A 24,327-nucleotide genomic window follows, 5' to 3' on the forward strand; every position below is an offset into this window, starting at 1 on the left:
CACACTTTTATTCCATTATTATCATTAGACATTCAGAGGATGGTGAATGGAAATGATAATTGCATCCATATATTTTGTGCAAGTTAATAATAATGCACCCAATAATGGTAATGATACTATATGTATTCTGCTCATAGTAGAACATCATATGTGGTTTTTGACTCATGTAAACAATAGAATTTATTAACAAAACATTAAGCACTTCCCATTAAACTTACTCCAATATTTCAACACATTTTTTCACATGCTCCACATTGCATCATGCACCAACACACCATCAACAGGAACATGACGCTTGCATTCCTTGTTTACTATCAATTTAGAATGATTTATGGCTTGAATGTAATTCAAATTGAGTGTAATCCTCCTTTGAAGGAAGTGACATGTTAGTTAAAACAACAATATATCAGTAACATCCTTATTTGCAACAATAACTGAAATGATTGATCATCTTTGCTTTATTTGTATTAGAATGTTGAAACTATCTCAAGGTTGATTTGATTGGATCATTTGTACTTAGAGGAAGTGAATACGATAGTTCACTTATATAAATAAGGAAACATGTCATAATTTAGTTACTTGACAGGTTGGAAATACAATAAATTTACATTAAGATTAATAGCATTGAACCTAGTTATGAATGATGATGAGTGATCTTCCTCATGATAAAATAGTATTAGAACATTGAGATATTATTGTCATAGTGGACATAATAGGATCATATTTATATTTCTTTATTCTTGTAATCCGTTTATATCCATGATGTTGGCTTATTTATGATATAGATATTAATAAAGAATAATTTATTGTCTTGGTCATGGTCAAACTGATAGTTCTGATACTTAATGTAAATACAGATCCAATAGCTAACAAGATGAGAGGAGGGGGTTAATCATACAAACTTAATCTTTCATAAAAACAACAGATTCAACCTCGGTACATATGCTTCAGTAATATAACCAAAACTGCTAAACATGCAAACTCAAAAGCATATAAACATCATAACACTCATAACACCAGATTTAATGTGGAAACCCAAATAGAGAAAAACCACTGTGGGATTTCGGACCCACTAAGAAATATACTCTTCTAGAGTATGCTCAATTAAAAACAAATCTTGTTAAAGATTACAAACACATTGCTAGATGTGACCTGGTTAAGGGATTTCCTTCAGATCTGTTAGGATCTTCACCTTGTTAGAAGTGACCTGGTTAAAGGATTTCAAACACTCAATCAAAATGTCACCTTGCTAGAGGGTTTTACAAATAAGATTGTTAAGTCCACTCGGTTAAGAGATTTTCTGTCACTTCACAAAATAACAGTAATAAAAATCTATCTACAACTTCACATCTAAAATGCTAAAGCAGATTCTTATTTGCTCAATACAATAGGACTTACCTTGTCCATCTGTTGGGCTCTATACTCTGTTATTCAAATAGGTCTTCAAGCTTCTGTGCTCAATAATCACTATGTAGCATCCCTGTGCATACATTTGCCCGCATACATTGTTTATCAACAATTCCTTATTTATAAAGAATTTGCTGACCGCTTAATCTCCTTGATCACATTTCCCATGATCAATCATAGCCATCAGATCTTCAATCTTGACCAGGTTCAACGTATCCTTCAATTTGAAAAATGTTTTACACCGCCTTGGAACTTGTATACATTTCTTGGAACTTGTGCTAGGGTATTGCGGTTCAATCTGAGCTGTAGATCTTCCTGTCGATTTTTTTTTGCCATAGATTCTTTAACAAACTTCATGCACGGCATACCAATCATTTAATTATAGCCATCTCATCAGCTTCCTTCATTAAATAATGCTTTTATTCATTCAATGCATTCTGTTACTATTCGGTTGCAACTCGGTAAATACTAAACTTCACTCGGTAGACATTCTGCCTTCTTTAACCGATAGCGATAACCTTAGGATTTACCGACTAGGTTCCTTAGGGTTTACCAACTAGGTAATTTGCTCGGTAACATAGTATAGTATTAACCTTATAATCAATAACATATGTAGGATATCAAAACAATGTAAACATCATGATCTCATCATTGTCTAACTCGGTAATAGTTGCCCATTGCATAACTTATTCCTCCCCTTATTCATCACATTCTTTCTGTGTCTTTTACCGACATCTTTATATTCATCAAATCATACTTTTTAAGATATGACAACATCATACTGAATTAGAAAATCAATTTCTTGACATCAACGACAAAATAATAATATTAAGACAGTAAACATCCTTAATCAGTTATATCCATAATCATCAACAACCTTCTTAATATCCTTATTGAAATGCCAACAATTTCTCCTTGTCTATTATAATGCCAACACAAACTCTTTTTAATGTAACATTGGTAAATGAGTTATTCTTTAGGAATTTTATTGAAAGAAAGTATGGAAGATCATTTTTATTATTTAACTTCAAACTTTAATAGTTTGAGTATGACTTAATAGACATATGGTTTCCCAAAAGAAATAGGTGAATATAAGGATAGAGAAAATCATTATTAATTATTGCAATGTGAAATTGTAGAATAGATTATGAAGCTTTGATTACAAGGCATCGTTTATTAATATCCTAGAGTGAATAGTGTTTGTGACAATTTGGGAAATTAAGTTAGAATTAAAAGAATGTTAGGAAATGTTTTAGCTTTCCTTTAGAATTGTGTGCATGTGATTATTTCCATCTGTGCTGATGACTTTTTTTGATTGGCAAAGAGTTCTATTTGTATTTCTATTGCAAAAATGTTACATTTTTAGACTCATTTGTGTTGGCAATATGAAGGAATTGATTATGTGTTGCATTGACGTTTTGTCATTGATGTCAACACTAGCTGTTATGATTGGGTACCGACAGACAGATTTTGGTTACCGGTGGAAGAACTAGTGTTATCGGCAGAAGGGAATATCAGCTGGATACTATCGACATGTTTGGATCAATGGAATATGTTTGGTTTGATGTTTCTGGAGTATGCTTTGGTCAGTTGGTATTGACTTGATGATCAGATGCTATCATACACTCTAGTAAGCTTATACCGATAAGGGTTTAAGGTTTTACCGACAACTTTTACTGAGAATCTTTGACATGATACATAAGTGGTGTTGGTGCAGCTTCTAGATGGAATTTAGGAAGCAGAAGGTGATCCTTGATCGTGCCTCGACTGATTGGAGACATCGCTTTGGCGCGGTGGACCCAAATTAGGTCTGGTACCTATCTAGGTTATGGACTTGTATCATGTTACGTGTTCTCTACACGTTACCAGGATGATTTATGGATTGGTTAATGTTGTTTTGGTCTAAAGCCGACATGACATATCATTGTAATATGGATGTATGTAATGATCTTATTGTAATATCTTTTAGGTGGCCGACCTAATTGGTTTAGACCTTAGGGTTTGTATAAATTGATGTAAGATCTCATTGTAGATCATGGTCATGGTCATGGAATGAAAAATCATATGCAAAGGAGATTTGGTCAATCATAGGTGATCGAATTGGGTTTATGTAAGAGGTCAAAGGCCTTCGGTATTGAGCTTAACTAAGATTGTAATTGGGCATGGTAGATGCTATCACTGGTAGTTCATTCTTCTGGATTGTTGTCCAATTATATTGAGGTGTTTATAACCTTTATGTAGTCAGTGAGACTCTTTTGTAATGAGCAGTACACTCTAGGCAATGTGTCTTCATGCATGTGCAAGCCTCTTATTGTATCACATACTTTCTGCAGAAGTATTATCTGACTGTGGGTAGGCTTCCCACCGTGGTTTTTCTCTTTACTGGGTTTTCCACGTACAAATCATGGTGTTATATGATATGGTTGCATTGTGTTAATTCTCTGTTTCATTCTTAAGTTTTATTGCTTACTAGAATCTGTTTATGCTATTCCGGTATTCATTGTTTATGTGCTCCGGTTAAAGGTTATAAAGTGGTTTGATTAATATAATCCATTGACAACTGATTCACCCCCTCTCTCAGTTGTCGATCGATCATTCTAACAATTTGATCAACTTATACCCTCGTTCAACAAAAAATTCTATTGACAAAAAATATCAACGAGTTTACAACATTCCACTACCAATGCAACCTAAAATTCGACCACCTCCAAAATTTACATCGTATACTACCTACTTGCAAGACAATATTAACATAATAAATAGACAAAAAATACCATACTTATAAAACAACAAACAAATCTATCCACATTTTTTCTTGTTCTTCTCCTACTGTCATCCATCCTAGTAATCTTGTTTTCGGAACTTCAAGCATTTCCTTTGCACCTGTCTCCCCAAGCCATCTCCATCCTTCTCCTCGGCTTCCATCTCTTGAAGATAGTCTTTTTTAAAGTTCCACCCAATTTGGTCTTTGGTCTTTCAGTCCTCCTTGTCACAATTTGCACTCTAGGTGAAAAAAGGGTGTAGCAGAGGAATGAACCCCACCACGTGAAACCAATCGCCTCTTGTAGCAAAGAGATTGTTGTCTCAATTCCCAAACAGCTGGGAACACACTCACATGAATAAAGTCAATAACATGCAAAGATACATGCAAGCTACCTTGCTTTCTATTAAATGAACTGGAGATTACAAAATATAAACTGTATGCTAACTACTGATTACAATTGTACATGAAGCGATCAGGAGTTGCATTGTTCTACACAAAACGGAGCTTCTCTGAGCTCACTACAAACACATGCTCTCTTGGAGCTGCACACAGTTAGGAGTGATCACTTCTCTACTGACACACCAAACAATCATGAGCTATCATGCTCAATTGACAAAACACACACAAACACACAGGTTGTTGTTGTTCACTTCTATTCTTTGCACTCACATAGAATCTGGAGCTGCTTCTCTCTACTGGTGATTTTCTCACAATTACACTGAACTAGAGAATGTTCTCTTTTTGTGTCTTGTTGTCCACTCAAAAATTCCCCCCAAATTCCAAATTCAAAAACTTACCTACCAAATTAATTCCTATGTTGTCTGTAGTTCACGTCAGGAGTAGTTGGGTGGAAATCCCAACCAAATCTTCTCCAGGTTGTTTTGCTTCAGCTCTCCTGACAGGTAGGTGGGGAGATATCTGTTGGGGGCTGACTGGGTGGCCAAGACAATAAATATTTTCAACACTCCCCCTTTGTCCTAAGCCAACAAACTCAATCAAAATCTAAATCAACTACGCCCATATTTCTCCTTAGGCGCACAAAGTTGTCTCTGCCCAATGGCTTGGTGAAAATGTCTGCTAGCTGCTGCTCAGACCTGCAAAACTCTAATTTTATTTCACCATTCTCAACTAAACTTATAATGAAGTGATAGTTGATCTCAATGTGCTTGCTTCTTCCATGAAACATAGGGTTTTTGCTGAGTGCAATTGATGGAACATTGTCACAAAAGATCATTGTTCCATTCTCTTGTTCTTCTTTCAAATCTGCCAATTTTCTTCTCAACCAAATAGCTTGACATGTTGTTGCATTCACTATTATATATTCAGCCTCAGTTGTTGATAGGGCAATAATGGGTTGCTTCTTAGAAGCCAATGAGAATACACCTGAACCCAAATAAAACACATACCTAGATGTGCTCTTCCTATCATCTACACTTCCTGCCCAAACACTATTTGTGTAACCAACCAAACTAAAATAATTTGCAGCATTATACAAAATGTCATATCCCTTGGTGCCATTCACATACCTTAGGATTCTCTTACCCGCTTGCCAATGCGTGTCCTTTGGATTCTCCATAAATCTGGAAATCAGACTCATTGCATGCATTATATCAGGTCTAGTTGTTGTCAAATACATCAAGCTTCCAACCAAATTCTTATACCTAGTCAGATCAACACTGCTGCTACAATCTTCCTTGCTCAACTTGAGACCTACGACTGTCGGTGTTGGTGCAGTGGTGCAGGAGCACCTAGTTGAGTAAAACTCTCATTTTTGGGTATTCAATGCTTTCATGTATGTAATGTCTTGTTTCAAGTTTTTAATGTTGTTTTAGGTTGTTGTGTGTCTTGTCTAGTGGTTTTGATCTCATTTTAGGCTCAAGAGGTCAAGTTTTGCTTTTCAGGCTTTGAGTTGACAATTTTTGGCAAAAATGTGCAAAAATGCCTAAAAGGTCTCCAAATGCCTTCCAAAGCATTGAAACATGTTTACTGAGTGGTTTTAAGCATGTCTAAGTTGTTTAGACAAGTTGATAAGGTTAGAGTGTCAAAAATGTATTTTGGAGCAAGAAATGTTGTCATTTGGGCTTGCCAAAGTTGTAAAAGTTGTCATTTTTGGGTTTTTCTAGCAAAATGCAGTTGTGGAAGCCTCATGTCCGTACTGGGATTGTTAACTAATTATAAATTCTATAAAAAGGCCTCCCTTTTCTTGGAGAAAGGTTGGTTATTGTATGAGCAAGAGATTCCTAATAAAAATTATGAAATTTTGGCTTTTATGACTAGTTTTCCTTACTTGGACTAACAGTTTGTACTGTAGCTTTCATAGTCCATATTGTACCTTTGGAAAGTGTGCATAATAGTTGCACAATTCTCTCTAAGTGATTTTTGTACTGGTTTCCTTTGGCAATTTGTTTGTACAAAATTATTTTACTTCTGTGTGCTCATTGCCCTGTCAAGGGTTTGAGGTTCCAAAATGCTACCACTTGACTAATCCAGTTCTGGGATCCCACAAAATGGATTTAGTCAAGTTGGTACTCATGTATATAGTGTACATATGCTTTACTTTATGCCAAAATTATGTTTGGAAAGAGGACTTGAGTGAATACTAGTCAAATATTGATTACTCGGCTGGTAGCATGATCAAAAACTCAAGATTTGCACCCAAAAGAAATTTGGAGTGAACAAATGTATGAGGCAGAGGTCTAGACATATGGCCAAGGGTGTTGAAGATCACCTTGGTTTGTTAGAGTAGCTTGTTCCTATTAAACGTTCTCACAATGTAAACAAAACAGTGAGTTCACTGTTTTGTGAATTGTGTTTGTCAAATGCTCATGGAATGCTTCAAAAGCATCATCCAAGCCTTGCAACTGAGAAGGAAATATAATAGGAAGATTCTCTAGTGTTTTGAAAACCTCATTGAGGTATATTTCCAATTCAAACTCTTCATCATGCAGGTCCAAAGAAGTAGCAGCAGTTGACTGGTAGAAGGGCAGCATTTTAACAATCAAAGTGGCATTTCTCTTCATTTTTCTCAGTTGTTTGCCAAATGTTTGGCATAATGCTTGACTATCAAAGGCAGGGGAAGCTTTAATTTGTTGTGGCAGAGGTCTCCTAGCAGTGTGGGAGTTTGAATCAAGTTAGGTAGAGAGAATCTATGGTGGAAGCACCCAAACCCTCACTAAACCCTATGTTTAAGCTTAAATTTGTGGACAGTCACTAAACCAGGTTGAGGGAGCCTAAAACCACAAAAATCTCTTTGCTAAGACCCATTCCACGCTATCCAAAACTTCTCCCATGGTCAAGAAGCTCATTCTTGGGCAAGGTGAGCAAAATTAGGCCAATTAGGCCTCCACGGGCTAGTAGCCCTTTTGACTGCATAACACACATTTGACTGTTTTTGTCAAAATGCATAAACCTGATTATAAGGTGTTTGGGGTTTTTGAAACCTTATGAGATCACTCCAAAACAATGAAACAAGTAACTTTTGAGACCTTGGACTGCGTGAAGACAGTTTTGGGGGTTTGACCTTTTGGTTAGTGTATTGAGCAAGCTAAGGGCTATGAGCCTTAAACTAAGTCGGTTGTCAAACTTGAACAAAACCTTGCTGCCCCTACATGACCATGTTGGAACTGCCTAATGCACACTGAAAACAATAAGTTGAATGTCCAGTAAGCCAGGGATTGAGAAATGTGTAGATGGGTGAAGTGAGGAGTTCGAGTAAAGCTAGAGCAAGGGTATGAATTTCCACCAAGAAGGGTGGTTGATGGTGAAGACTTGTAGAGAGACCTATCAAGTGTAACTAAACTTGTTATTGCAAACATCAGGAGCAGACACAAACAATACCTCTTGTTTCCTTTTATGGCCTTTTGACTCAAATTGACCTTTTGAGCACTTACCTAGCAACCTCCCTATCATAGTGGTATCGGAGCCAACAAAAGATTCAGAAGGAAAGGAACATTAGGAAAACATGGTGACTAATGTCGAGTTAGCCAAGAAGGTTGAAGACCAAGAAGAGGAAAATATGGCACTCAGAGAAAGATTGGATCAACTAGCAATGAAACTAGCTGAAGTAGAAGTCAAAACTGAAGAAGTCCATGATAAGGCTGGAGATCAGGGTAAAATGATGGCAATAGAGACTGAGGTCCCCATGCCCGACCTTGTCATTGAGAAAGAACCAGTCTTGAAATCCTTGAGAGCTATGAGTGGTAAAACCTTAGAGGGAGTGGCTCTTTTCAGTGGAAAGATGGATCCAGATGCTCTTATAGAGTGGATTGAAGGTCTAGAAAATCATTTTGAATGTGATGGAGTAACTGAAACACAAAAGGTTAAGGTAGCAAAATCAAGGTTGAGAGGGGCAACCCTAACTTGGTGGAAGTTCATCCAAGAGGAAAGGGTGAAAGAAGGTAAGCAACCAATAGTCACCTGGAAAGCAATGGTAGCCAAAATAAAAGAAACCTACCTTCCTAAAGACTATGAAGGACAACTTCACAGGAAAAGACAAAATTTGAGACAAAAAGACCTAGATGTCAGTAGCTACACTGAGGAGTTTCAAAAACTGTGCATGAGATCCAGAGTAGTAGAGGAAGAGAGTATAAAAGTGACAAGGTACTTGAATGGGTTAAGACGGAACATCCAGGAAGAGATGAGCTTGTTATGCCCACAAACAGTACACAAGTGTTATCAACTAGCACTTAAGGTGGAAGAGAAAGGTAGGAGAAATAAAGAACAAAACAACAGAGGAAGAGGTAGGGGAAGAGATTGTAGAGGCCATAGAGGCAGTTTTGGGGGAAGGTGCATAGATTGATGATCTCAGGGAGAGTCTAAACTTATAGAGAAAAGTGGGGATTCTCATAGCAAACCCAACTATAGGGGTAGGGGATCAAGCAATCCGAGTAGGGGTAGATCTAATGGACTAGGGAGAGGGTCCTACTTCTCAACCATGAAGTGCTATAACTGTCAAAAGTTGGGCCACCCTTCCTATAGATGCCCAGAGAAGCCTAGTTCATCCTATGGTGGTGAAAAGAGGGTAAACTATGTTCAGGAAGATGGAGGGAATACCAAAATTTCAGCATTGAACCTAGCTTCAAAAGATGGTGAGAGTTTAATGATCAAGAGAGTGTTAATGAAGAAGCCACATAGTACAAAGGTCTCACAAAGAAGAGCATTGTTCAGGATTAAGTGTAAACTCATGGGAAAGGTGTGTAAGGTTATCATAGACTCAAGGTCCACAGATAACATCATATCAGAGGAAGCAGTGAGCAAATTGAAACTACCTAGGATACAACACAAGGAACCATACAAAGTCACATGGTTAAATAAGGGACAACGTGTGTTAGTAAATGAGCAAGCCTGGGTAGATTTCCACATAGGTGAATATACGGATAGGATCCTATGTGACATCCTTCCTATGGATGCTTGCCACCTACTATTGGGTAGACCATGGCAGTTTGACAGAAAAGCACAACATGATGGGAAAAGAAACTCCTACTCATTTCAGAAAGATGGAGTAACCTATCAGATTCAATCCCTCAATGAAGAAGGAGAGAGCAACAATAAAGTGCCTAACATCTTGTTAGTAAATGAGAAAGAATTCATAAAAAATACTAGAAGAAGGTGAAGGAGTGGGATTTGCACTCATAGTGAAACCTAAGGAAGAAAAGGTAGAAAAGAAAGTTGAGATACCATATGAGGTGTAGAAAATCCTTGACAACTTCAAAGAAATAATCAATGATGGTACACCTGCAGCCTTACCACCTCCTAGAGCCATTAGCCATCAGATTGATTTCATACCTGGAGCCTCTTTACCAAATAAGGCAGCCTATAAGATGACCCCTGAACAAAATAAAGAGGTAGTAAGACAAATACAAGAACTCTTAGACCAAGGGCTGATTAGGAATAGCATTAGTCCTTGTGCAGTACCTATAGTGTTGGCACCTAAGAAGGGTGGAACATGGAGACTTTGTACAAATTCTAGAGCCATAAATAAGATCACCATCAGATACAGATTTCCCATACTCAGGATAGAGGATTTGATGGATTGTTTGGGGGGGTGCACAGTATTTTAGTAAGATTGACTTGAAGAGTGGTTACCATTAGATAAGAATCAAAGAGGGTGATGAGTGGAAGACAACTTTCAAAATGAATGAGGGTCTTTATGAGTGGCTTGTCATGCCATTTGGACTCTCTAGTGCTCCCAGCACATTCATGAGACTCATGAATGAAGTTTTACATGATTTCATTGGCAAGTTTGTTGTTGTGTATTTAGATGATATTCTTATTTTCAGTAAAACTAAGGAAGAGCATCTGAAGCATTTAGCTATTGTTTTGAGACAGTTATCTGATGAACAACTAACCATTAATCTTGAAAAGTGTGATTTCTTGAAGCAAGAATTGGTCTATCTTGGTTTTGTTGTATTAGGAGGCAATCTGAAAATGAATCAATCTAAAGTTGCAGCAATAACCAGTTGGCCAACTCCTAAGACAACCAGTGATGTCAGAAGCTTCCATGGTTTGGCACAATTTTACAGAAAATTCATCAGGAGATTCAGTGAGATTTGTGCTCCAATGTTAGACACCATCAAAGGGGGTGTAAAGGTAAAATTTCAGTGGACAGATGCAGCCAATAAGGGGTTTGAATTATTGAAAACTAAAGTTGCTACTCAACCAGTGCTCATTTTACCTAGTTTTGATAAGCTTTTTACTATTGAATGTGATGCTAGTAATATTGTTGTAGGAGCTGTTTTAAGTCAGGAAAATAGACCAGTTGCATTCTTTAGTGAGAAGTTGAATGATGCCAAGAAAAAGTACTATTCCTATGATTTAGAACTCTATGCATTAGTATAGGCACTTAGGAAATGGAGACACTATCTTCTTCCTAAAGAGTTTGTTGTATACACAGATAACCAGGCACCAAGTTTTTTGAACTCACAGGATAAAATGAATCATAGGCATGTTAAATGGGTATAATACTTGCAAGCTTACACTTTTACTCTTAAGCATAAGAAGGGTCAGTTGAATAAAGTAGTAGATGCTTTGAGTAGAAGGTTGTTAACTATTCATGAGTTTCAAGTTCAGAGCATTGGTATTGATAGTTTCAAAGAGATGTATCCTACTGAGGATGATTTTGCTGAAGCTTATAAATTTTGTCAAGATTTTGAGAATAATTTCCATGGTGCATATGCTGATTTCACTTTGCAGGATGGTTTGTTATTCAGGGGTGGACAATTGCGTGTTCCAAAAGGTTCTATGAGAGAGAACCTCATTCTGGAGAAGCACAATGGGTGCTTAAGTGGACATTTCGGTTTCAACAAGACCTTAGAGTTGGTTCAAAGGTTCTATTATTGGCCAAAGATACAGAAAGACATCCAGAGGTATGTTGAGAAGTGTTTGGTATGTCAGAAAGCAAAAGGTAATTCCTCCAATGCTGGTTTATATCAGCCTCTTCCCATTCCACATAGGCCTTGGGATTGCATTAGTATGGATTTTGTGGTAGGCTTACCTAGAACGCAAGAAGGATTTGATAGCATCTTTATAGTAGTTGATAGATTTAGCAAAATGGCTCATTTTATTCCTTGTAAGACAACACATGATGCAAGTCATATTGCTTCCTTATTTTTCAAAGAAGTTGTTAGAACTCATGGTTTGCTTACTAACATTGTTTCAGATATGGATGTTAAGTTTCTTGGTCATTTCTGGAAAACATTTTGGAAGAGATTGGGTACTAATCTCTCTTTTGGTTCAACTTATCATCCACAAACTGATAGCCAAACCGAAGTTGTGAACAAGTCTCTTGGAAACATGCTTAGGTGCTTGACAAAGGAATATGGGCAGAGTTGGGATCGACTCATTCATCAAGCAGAATATGCCTACAATGATAGTGTTAACCGATCTACAAGTAAAAGTCCTTTTGAAGTTGTTTATGGTATGCATCCAAAGGGTATAATGGAGTTGAGGGATATCACTAACTTGCAGCCTAAGAGTGGAACAACAGATGAAATGGCTCAATCCATGAAGGAGGTTCATGAGCAAGTGAGAAAAGCTCTCCAATAAACCTCCCAAAAAGTCAAGGCAAGAGTGGATGCTACAAAGAGAGATGTTCAGTTTTCCATAGGAGATTATGTGATGGTTCATTTGAACAAGGCAAGGCTACAAAAGGGAGTTCCAAGCAAACTTCAGATGAGGAGAATAGGCCCTTGCAAAATATTGGCTAAGTATGGGTCTAATGCTTACAAAATTGATTTGTCTATTGATGTTTCTTTGTCTCCCATTTTTAATGTTGCAGATTTGATTGCTTTCAAAGGGCAGCCACCTGAGGAGATTCAAAGAGTTTCAGATGTTGCACGATCCCTTTCTGATCTATCTCTCCCTTCTCTTTCTATTCCCCAAGCAGAACAGGTTCTAGACTCCAGGATTCTCAAAAAGACAAAGAATCACACCTACATGGAGCATCTAATCAAGTGGAAGGATAAACATATCTTAGAGGCCACATGGATACCTAAAACTGAATTTTAGAAGTTTGGCATTCTTTCTTCTTTGCTGCCTCAAGGAGTCACATGACTTCTTTGTTTTTGGGGGAGTATGGTGCAGGAGCACCTAGTTGAGTAAAACTCTCATTTTTGAGTATTTAATGTTTTCATGTTTGTAATGTCTTGTGTCAAGTTTTTAATGTTGTTTTAGGTTGTTATGTGTCTTGTCTAGTGGTTTTGATCTCATTTTGGGCTCAAGAGGTCAAATTTTGCCTTTCAGGGTTTGAGTTGACATTTTTTAGCAAAAATGTGCAAAAATGCCTAAAAGGTCTCCAAATGATTTCCAAATAATTGAAACATGTTTACTAAGTGGTTTTAAGCATGTCTAAGTTTTTTAGACAAGTTGATAAGGTTAGAGTGTCAAAAATGTATTTTGGAGCAAGAAATGTTGTCATTTGGGCTTACCAAAGTTATAAAAGTTGTCATTTTTGGGTTTTTCTAGCAAAATGCAGTTGTGGAAGCCTCATGTATGTACAGGGCTTGGTAACTAATTATAAATTCTATAAATAGGCCTCCCTTTTCCTGGAGAAAGGTTGGTGATTGTATGAGCAAGAGATTCCTAATAAAAATTATGAAATTTTGACTTTTATGAATGGTTTTTCCTTCCTTGGAGTAACAGTCCGTACTGTAGCTTTCATAGTCCATACTGTACCTTTGGAAAGTGTGCATAATAGTTTTACAATTATCTCTAAGTGATTGTGTACTGGTTTCCTTTGGAAATTTGTTTGTACACAATTATTTTACTTCTGTGTGCTCACTGCCCTGCCAAGGGTTTGAGGTTCCAAAATGCCACCACTTGACTAATCCAGGTTTGGGATCCCACAAAATGGATTTATTCAAGTTGGTACTCATGTATATAGTGTACATATGCTTTAATTTATGCCAAAATTGTGTTTGGAAGGAGGACTTGAGTTAATACTAGGCAAGTATTGATTACTCGGCTAGTAGCATGATCAAAAACTCAAGATTTTCACCCAAAATAAATTTGGAGTGAACAAATGTATGAGGCAGAGGTCTAGACATATGGCCAAGGGTGTTGAAGATCACCTTGGTTTGTTGGAGTAGCTTGTTCCTATTAAACATTCTCACTTTGTAAACAAAACTGTGAGTTCACTGTTTTTGTGAATTGTGTTTGTCAAATGCTCATGGAATGCTTCAAAAGCGTCATCCAAGCCTTGTAACTGAGAAGGCAATGTAATAGGAAGATTATCTAGTGTTTTGCATACCTCATTGAGGTATATTTCCAATTCAAACTCTTCATTATGTAGGTCCAAAGAAGTAGCAGCAGTTGACTGGTAGAAGGGTGGGATTTTAACAGTGACAGTGGCATTTCTCTTCATTTTTCTCAGTTGTTTGCCAAATGTTTGGCATAATGCTTGACTATCAAAAGTAGGGGAAGCTTTAATTTGTTGTGGCAGAGGTCTCCTAGCAGCGTGGGAGTTTGAATCAAGTTTGGTAGAGAGAATCTATGGTGGAAGCACCCAAACCCTCACTAAACCCTATGTTTAAGCCTAAATTTGTGGACAGACACTAAACCAGATTGAGGAAGCCTAAAACCACAAAAATCTCTTTCCTAAGACCCATTCCACACTATCCAAAACTTCTATCATGGTCAAGAATCCCATCGTTGGGTAGGGTGAGCAAAATTAGGCCAATTAGGCCTCCACGGGCTAGTAGCCCTTTTGACTGCATAACACACATTTGACTGTTTTTGTCAAAATGCATAAACCCAATTATAAGGAGGAGTTTGGGGTTTTTGAAACCCTATGAGATCACTAAGTTGGTTGGTGTATTGAGCAAGCTAAGGGCTATGAGCCTTAAACTAAGTTGGTTGTCAAACTTGAACAAAACCTTGTTGCCCCTAAATGACCATGTTGGAACTGCCTAATGCACACTGAAAACAATAATTTGAATGTCCAGTTGACCTTTTGGTTGGTGTATTGAGCAAGCTAAGGGCTATGAGCCTTAAACTAAGTTGGTTGTCAAACTTGAACAAAACCTTGCTACCCCTACATGACCATGTTGGAATTGCCTGATGCACACTGAAAACAATAAGTTGAATGTCCAGTAAGCAAGTTGGGTGTTTGACCTTTTGGTTGGTGTATTGAGCAAGCTAAGGGCTATGAGCCTTAAACTAAGTTGGCTGTCAAACTTGAACAAAACCTTGCTGCCCCTACATGACCATGTTGGAACTGCTTAATGCACACTGGAAACAATAAGTTGAATGTCCAGTAAGCCAGGGAATGAGAAATGTGTAGATGGGTGAAGTGGGGAGTTGGAGTAAGCTAGAGAAAGGGTATGAATTTCCAGCAAGAAGGGAGGTTGATGGTGAAGACTTGTAGAGAGACCTATCAAGTGTAACTAAACTTGTTATTGCAAACATCAGGAGCAGACACAAACAATACCTTTTGTTTCCTTTTATGGCCTTTTGACTCAAATTGGCCTTTTGAGCACTTACCTAGCAACCTTCCTATCATGCAGGCTTGCTAGCATACATTTAAATCTCTTCAAGATCTCACTAGCATATCTGTCTTGAGAGATAAATATACCATCATGCATTTGTTTTACTTCTATGCCTACAAAATACCTCAAGAGACCCAAATCTGTCATCTCAAACTCTCTTGTCATGGCCTCTTTAAAATCAGCAATGAGGAAATCATCCTCCCCAGTGAAAACTAAATCATCAACATACAAGACAACAATGAGAATCTTACCATTAGTTGTCTTGATGTAAAGAGTGGGCTCATCATCGCTTTTGCCAAAGCCAGTGGTCATCAAATATGAGTAAATATTGTTGTACCATGCTCGTGAAGCTTGCTTCAACCCATAAAAAACCTTCTTTAGCCTATATACCTTGACTTCATTACTCGAAACTTCATAACCAGGTGGTTGCTTCACATAAACCTCTTCTTTCAACACTCCATTAAGAAATACAGACTTCACATCCATTTGAAATACCTTCCATTTGTGTTGGGCTGCAATAGCTATGACTGCCCACACGGTCTCCATCTTTGCAATGGGGGAATACGTCTCATCATAATCTCTCCCAAATTTTTGTTTGTACCCCTTGACCACTAGTCTTTCTTTGTGGCGCTCTATTCTTCCTTCAGCGTGGCTCCTTGTCTTGTAGACCCATTTAACCCCAATGACTTGCTTGTTGGGAGACAAATCAGTCAACTCCCAAGTGCCATTCCTCTCTATTGCATCTATTTCCTCATCCATGGCCTCACACCATTTCTCCTCTTTAATAGCATCCTCAAAATAAATTGGATTACTATGAGAAAACAATGCAAAATTAACATTTTCATCAAACCCATCACTTTGGTAGATTTCCCTTAGACATTTGGTCTTCTTTGGCATTAGGGAGGTGAGAGTGGGGTTTGAACTCTCACTACTACTGCTACTTTTTTGTGCAGACTTTGATCTGTACCATCAGGAGCATTCAGGAGCCAATTCTTTGGCTACGTCTAGCTGCTTGTCTTTCTGCCTGTTTCTGTCAAGAGCCATCTAGAGCTGTCGGGAGCTATCAAGAGCTGTTCGGATCTGACGAGTGCTCACCGAACTCTGAGAATTCTGTGACAGTTTGCTTGACTTCTTATCTGCATCAGGAGGTGTCATGATCTGTCAGGAGCTGTCAAGAGCCATCACAACATCTTTCTGATTTTCATACTCATAATCATCATCATCATCATTGATGGGCACATTTTGTAAGGTGGATGTAGAGGTGTCCACCAAGCCATCACATGACTCATTCTCCAAGAACTCAGCATCTTTGCTTATGATGATCTTCTTGGTGACGGGGTTGTACAATCTATATGCCTTGGACTCAACACTATAGCCCATGAAAATGTATTTCTCACCCTTGTCATCCAACTTTTGCCTCTTCTCCTTTGGCACATGAGCATATGCCACACACCCAAACACTCTAAGGTTCTCAATCGTCGACTTGAACCTAGACCACGCCTCTTGTGGAATCTTGTCTTGAGCCCCCTTGGTTGAACTTCTATTTATCAAATATACTGTGTTGCTACAACCTCTCCCCAATATTCATTTGGCAATCCCTTTGTCTTGAGCATGGTCTTTGCCATCTCAACAATGGTCCTATTCTTCCTCTCAGCCAGTCCATTTTGCTGCAGAGTATAAGCGATTGTTAGCTCCTTCTTGATTCTATTTTGCTTGCAAAAATCCACAAAAGCATTGGAGGTATACTCTCTTCCAAGATATGACCTTAGGACCTTTATGCAATGTCCACTCTCCTTTTCAGCTTGGGCTTTGAATAGCAAAAACTTATCAAAATCTTCAAATTTGTGCTTCAAAAAATAAACCCATGTTCTACGGCTGAATTTATCAATAAAGGTCATAAAATATTGGCTTCTACCAATAGACATGGTTTGCATAGGGCCAACCAAATTAGTATGCACTAGCTCCAATGGTGCTCTTCCCCTTCTAGAGTTACCTTTTTGAAAGGGTAGCCTATGTTGCTTACCCAAAATGCAAGCCTCACACTTGCTCCTAGGCTCTTCTATGCTTGGAAAACCATCTAACATTCTTTTCTTGGACAATAAACTCAAACCAACATTACCCAAGTATCCATACCTAAGATTTCATAGCTTGGAAGGGTCTTCAATGCTGCTCTTGAGGGCCTTCAACTGTTGAACTATTGTACACGCTTTTTTGGGAGGTGCAACGACAGACTGAGAAGAGAAACACATCTTTATTCTCAAAGGAAACATTCGGTTCTTTGTCATTTGCACTGCTGCAACAACTTTCTTACTCCCATCTTTGTCAAAAATGACACACTCACCCTTCTCCATCAACAACTTGTATCCATTTTGGATCAGTTGTCCAACATTCATGAGATTATGTTTAATCCTTGGAGAAAAATAAATATTCCCAAACTCCTTCTTCTCACTTTGCTTGGTGTGGATCATAATAGATCCTTTGCCCACAACTGGAACTATTCCATTGTTCCCCATTTTGATCTCAAATTTGACATTTTTGTCAATAAATGAGAACAAACTCTCATTACCACTCATGTGGTTACTGCAACCTATGTCCAAATACCAAACTTCAAGGTTGCCTTCTTCACCAATGTTGCACATGATGAAGGTTGTGGACTGATTACTTTCACCCACATTCACATAATCTAGGTTAGCATTTTGCCTTGGCTGGTTACCTTGCTTTTGCCAACAATCTCTTGCATAATGACCAAATTTATGATAGTTAAAGCATTCTACATTGCTCTTATCATACCTTTGATTCGAACTGCTATTCTTCTTGCCTTGTTTGGAGTTATTTTGAGAGCTGCTCACTCCCTCTTGGGTCTTTGCTCATCTTGAGCTTTCTTCATTGCCACGACCTCTGCCTCTTGAACTCCTAACTCTTCTTCCTCTCCCCCTGCCTCTTGCATTGGCTTGAGCTTTGAAATATTGCTCTTGGGAATAAGTAGCAGACCTATATAGGCGTTGCTCATGGGTTTGAAGAGAACCCATAAACTCATCAACTGTCAAAATTGACAAATCCTTTGCCTCTTCAATGACAATCACTATTGCATCAAACTTTGAAGGCAAACTTTGAAGGATTTTCTCAACAATCCTCTGCTCCTCCATGGTTTCTCCATTTAACCTTAGTTGGTTCAATAAACCAGAGACTCTTGTATGAAATTTTGAAATGGACTCACTGTCCTTCATTTGAAAAGTCTCAAAATCTCTTCTAAGCATCTAGAGCTTCACCAATCTGACTTTATTAGTCCCATTGTAGCTAGCTTGCAGGATTTCCCATGCTTCCTTAGCATAATTAGCTACTGCTATTCTCGGAAATATTGCCTCTGTTAAAGTTGCTTCAATCAAACTCAATGCCTTAGCATCTTTCCTCCTTGTTTCCCTCAACTGGTTCTTTTGATTATTTGTGAGGGCAACATACTAACCTGGATCTGTCGTTCCCACAAATCGTTTGCAACCATGATGGTCTTCATCTTCTTGGCCCAAACATCATAATTTTGTCCATTAAAGGATGATGACTGCTTCCAACTCTTTCCTTCATCTCTAGCCATGTCTCCTACACACAAAACTCAAATACCCAGAAAAAACAAATGCCTTTCTCACAAGGATTTAGGCTCTAAATCTCTATAGCTCTGATACCATGTCGAGAGATCACAAATCTATCAAGTTGGGCAGACCCAAACAAAGCATAGAGACCGTTGTCTCAATTCCCAAACAACTGGGAACACACCCACGAGAATAAAGTCAATAACACACAAGTAGACATACAAGCTTTCTTGATTTCTTTTAAATGAACTGGAGATTACAAAATACAAACTATATGCTAACTATTGATTACAATTCTACGAGCAGCGATCAGGAGCTGTATTGTTCTACACAAAATGGAGCTTCTTTGAGATCACTACAAACACATGCTCTCTTAGAGCTGCACACATTCAGGAATGATCACTGCTCTACTGATGCACCATATAGCTAGGAGCTATCTTACTCGACTGACAAAACACACACACAAACACACAGGTTGATGTTGTTCACTTCTATTCTCTACACTCACACAAAATTTGGAGTTGCTTCTCTCTATTGGAGATTTTTTGGCAACTGCACTAAATTGGCGAATGTTCTCCTCTTTTTGCCTCTTGTTGTCCACTCAAAAATTCCCCCAAATTTCAAATTCAGAAACTCACCTATGAAATTAATTCCTCTAATGTTCGCAGTTCACGTCAGGAGCAGTTGGGTGGAAATCCCAACCAAATCTTCTCCAGACTGTTTTGCTTCAGCTCTCCTGACAGGTAGGTGAGGAGATATCCATTGGGGGCTGACTGGGTGGCCAGGCAATAAATATTTCCAACATGAAGCCCTAGCTAGGTCTAGCTATTGCAACAAAAGCTGCAACACCCCAACACCACCTGCCCTTTACACACAGACTCATCAGTGAATGTGCCTCTTCTTTATTCCCCAACTCAAGGCACTATGCTAAAAAAAAGAGACACTATATCAATCTTTGAGTGACACTTATATTTTTCCTTGAAAAAATTAGCCATCATCATCTTCACTAGCTACAAGAACATGGGTTCTTCCATTTTGAAGACTTTCTACAACCTATCATTTGAAATCCACCCCAAAATGAAATCATTTGCTTTGTGGTCTGCAATGAGAAATTAGCCTCCATGTTGTGTGTTTCTTGCTACCTTATGAAACAATTTTCAATTATAATGAGATGGCGATGAAACCAATCCATCTCCCTTTAATAAATTATCAAGCTATGAGAAAATCGGGAAATGTAGCACCTTCAATTCCCTTTACACTCATGTCGAATCTTTTGCAGCCCATATGTCATCGTCTTCAAGGGAGACCTCTTTGAGATACTCCCAAATCTCATTTTCATTATCGAGCATTAAACCTACATTAAACCTACCGCCACTTGGACAGTACGTCCGCTTCCTCATTTCCCGTACATCTTACCTCATATATTTTGAAGTTTGAAATGAGGATAGCCTCTCTTTAATTATTTTAGCGGCCTTATTTAATTTTCATATTTGCATCACTCCTTTGATAATTGCATTGATGATTATTTTTTAATCTCCCTCCAAGTGGATATTAGACACCGAATGTTTGCTTGCCACATTTAGAGCAAGGAATCTTTCATTTTGGACTCATTGTTCATCTCCTCCTCAAACCTTTGTACAATGCATGCTAAAATATTTGCACACCAATCTTGGGCAACATATCTTGCCCCTGAAGGCCTCCGGTTAATATATTTTGACCCACCCTTCTTTTGGTTTCATCCAAACAGTTTTAGCCTCCACTCTATCGGATAGATCAACCCATCAAGGCTCATTAATGGGCCCTATCCACGATGATGATTTATTCATATTATAGTTTCTAGTTCAAGTATTAGAATGTATACACATATGTTTATTTAATTTATTTATACATACTTGTGATATACCTTCTTTAATAATTCATATTCTTTAAATATGAAATCTCCATTAATTCTATTACAAGTTTGTATGCTTATTAGTTATCACTGCATTGGAAATAGGATGATTTATGAATATAAATACTAGAAGTTTAACTTGCACTTTTAACATATAGACGACTTGTTGCATGTATGATAGTGTGTTATCATCTTACATAATATCATTGCTCACATTATCAAAGTAGGAGAACCATGCATTAGAAGTCATAATGGTGTTTATATGCATGTAAGAAAATGAATAGAGACATGCTCCTTAATGCTTTTATGCGATCTTGTGTGCATTATGTGCTCTTGTGCACTCATTTGCCACCGAAGTCTTCTTGGAATTGAATTGACTTCAATTAGATAAGTAAAGATGTTGCATTAGAATGCAGATATAAATACTGCACATTTCCATTACTCTTGCTAGTATTACATTGTTAGTCTTCCTTGCATTGGGTTGGGTATATTTCGTGTCATGAAAGATTCTAGGGAGGTGTAAATACCTCATGGCAGGGTGGAAATACATTCTAACAATGTTCTCGCCCACGGTGTACTTGAAGGAGATAGGTTCCAAGAGTTCCTATCATGGTGGCCTTCATGATTTGTTCATATGTATTCAACATACTTGACCTTATGATCTATTGTAAAGGATTATGATATATCTTATATTTAGCCTTGTTATTGGCTTACTGTACTAAATGTTCATGTCACTATGTAAATAGCATGCCTTGATCTTGTAAATTTGAGCATGTGTCATTAACTTATGTTATTTTATGGATTATGTAAATATTTAATTAATGAGGTCCTTATAACTTGCACATATTTGTAAATCTAGGTTTTTGTGTGCATATTCTCTCCCCTCATGTCCATGTGAGAACTTGGGTGCAAGATAAACAATTAACAATCTATTTTTATTTTTTAGTAGGAGGCCTACCTATGGATTTCATCACCTCAAGGTTCAACCTCAACCACATTTTTGAGCAAGGTATATAAACTGGGGAGAACAAAATTTGTACCTCAATGAGTCACTAGTGTCGTTCAAAGTCAAGCGACAAGGTCCCCAGTCCACTGAGACTTGTTTGGTGAGGAGAGGAGGAGATAACCCTCCCAATATCAGGCTATTATAGATAGACACTACATTCATGATAGTCCCCCACTAAGAACCATTGCTTATTATAATCTTAAGAGCCATCTACCATTTCCATAGTATGGTGCAAGGTATGGTATCATGCCTGAAGTTACTTGGCATGTACCATCCCGAGTGAGGTGGAAATCCCTTGAGTAAATGTTTCTCAAACCTTTGGGGTAAGAGGAGAGGTGAGCCCTTGTGTCATTGGACCTCTATCAATAGACTCATGAGAGTGGAGCATGCATGTCCTATGGTATTTTATCATTCAACCTTATACTATTAAAAATACACCTACATGAATAATTGGGCTATGCTTACTTACGTGTATCTTCAATTATGTGATACTAGTGATACGATTGGCCTTATTACCCTGATGATAGTTAACTAGACATTGTGTCTTACTATTTTCTAAGTGTCTTCTTGCTAAATTAAAAAATAAAGAAATTGTCGAAAATGAACAATGCCCTAAACATTAAAATTGCAAAATCTAGCTAGAATACCACATGTGAATAGTCATATCATGTATTTGATCTAGAAAACCTAGGGCCACACAAAATGCCATAGCTATCATATCCCATACTACATCTGTTGTAGTCGACTACACATTTCATCTATCAAACACTGCAATTGAGCAATTATTTAATGCATCGAGTATTCTGTCGACCTTGTGATGCATTTGTCATGTTGACTATATTCTAAATTTTTTCACCTCTGAGTAGAGTTACACAATTAAGACACATCTATATCTTTTTGTGTTGTAATTGAGCTTCAAACTAAGACATTAGAGTTTCACCTTGGGATTCCAAATCTTAGACGCTGGACCTAATTTATAGAGAGAGGAGAGATAGAGACCCAAGACTTAATAACTTATCATCACATCTTGCATATCCTTGCATCCATTTAGCTTATAAACACATCCTTTAGATCAAATTTTAATTTGAGCATTCATCCAACATTGCAACTAAACAATCACATTAGAAACAACAAATGATTAGATCCAAATCAGACCATAGTTTTCATTGGTTGCCTTGATTTCATATCATCCATTATTACACAATAGTTAGGCCTAATACTCATTTGTTTAGTGTAGGTTTGAATTTTATCAATCCAACATCTTGATCATCATCACTTTGAGGTTTATACATTCCCTTTGTCCACTTAGTGTACTATCATGTTAGCATTAAAACAACATCCAAGTCATCCAAAAATAAATAAAAAATCTAAAAATCATCATTTAGCATAGATTCCTAACCATAGTTTTTTTGCATTCATAATGTATCATTGACAATATCTAGGTCTTGTATGGTTGAAACAAGGTCACAAAGAAAAATGAAACAAATGGAGATTTTATTATATCCTAACTTTAATCCTAATAGCATGAGGCAATTTGGGTCATCCTCAAACTCATATTAGACACCCTGACAAGGAGCTAAATTGCAGCCATCTAATGAAAAATTATCCTTGACCAACATTGAACAAAACATGACACAAGATTAAGTTGATAATGCATCACAAGATCTCAAAATCTTATGAATTATGGATGCACTTTTGTCTATAGATCCCAATAGACACTTCTTATTTCTTGCACAGAATGAAGTTAGACTTCTAGTTGATTTTGACATCTCCAATGTTAAAGAGCTCATACTGAATTCCATATCCTAAAATATAGGCTCTACAAACATGATACCCCCACCAAACAACCTCGTTTCACAATAACTAAATATGAGAATACCTTTGAATAAAACATCCCACAACACAACAAATGTTAATATTCCTACACCTCCCTCATATGGCTACAATACACCAACCCACTCTTTAACATGCCACCATTGACCCAAACATCAGCACAATCGGACAATACCCAACACATGACACAAGCCAACCCAAACCAAAATAAAAACCAAAACTACAATCTACTTGCACAAAACCAAAAATCTAACATGCCACCTCCCATCTCACAAACACAACAAGTTACCTTCAACACACAAATATTAACTTCACTCCACAGTCAAACACATCACTTTTGCTTACTAGCAGAACAATGATGAGACCATAAATTGTCTCATATTTAACCCATTAAAATAATCTATTCTTCTTAGTGTATTGTTGTAAAAGTGGATTTGAGTAATAATTGAAAGTTCTTTAGCTTGTTTAAGGTAAAATATAAATTAGATATTTTTTTAAATTTTTAGTAAACAAATTTGATCTAAATTGCTACTAATATGTCTCCATGAGTGTGCAAGATGTTACAATGCAGATGAATGAGATATTAAATAACTCATAACAACATGAAGATTCAAAAATAGTTGCAACAAAGAGCTCCAAAAATTAAATCCAAACAACTCCAGACAAGGTTTTGAAGACATTAAGAGAAGATAGAGAAGGCTCTTGAACACTCTCAACATATTCCAATATTCATGCAGAATTATGGAGCATCAGTCATTCCTTAATCAATAGGAAAAATATTTGTTTCATGCAAGTTGTAGTTGCACACTACACTATGTTATCTTTCTCCAACAAAGATAAATGAAGTTTAAAAAGCATTC

The 24,327-nt window shown here is 37.4% G+C and overlaps 1 protein-coding gene across 5 annotated transcripts in view; it reads left to right on the forward strand.

The window, feature by feature from the left end:
* Positions 1–24,327, forward strand: part of LOC131070926 (purine-uracil permease NCS1) — a 51,550-nt gene that overhangs the window by 15,392 nt on the left and 11,831 nt on the right. For 2 of the 5 annotated variants that reach the window (XR_009112427.2, XR_009372014.1), the window contains exon 6: positions 2,848–3,753. The exons of 1 other annotated variant lie outside the window; for it this stretch is intronic. The gene's annotated coding sequence lies outside the window, so the exon portion shown is untranslated. Of the gene's footprint in view, positions 1–2,847; positions 3,754–24,327 lie in introns of those variants that run through there. 2 more of the 5 variants (XR_009112434.2, XR_009112433.2) reach the window with 2 other exon arrangements.

The sequence above is a fragment of the Cryptomeria japonica genome, chromosome 1 (genome assembly GCF_030272615.1).
Source record: "Cryptomeria japonica chromosome 1, Sugi_1.0, whole genome shotgun sequence".
NCBI lineage: Eukaryota > Viridiplantae > Streptophyta > Pinopsida > Cupressales > Cupressaceae > Cryptomeria > Cryptomeria japonica.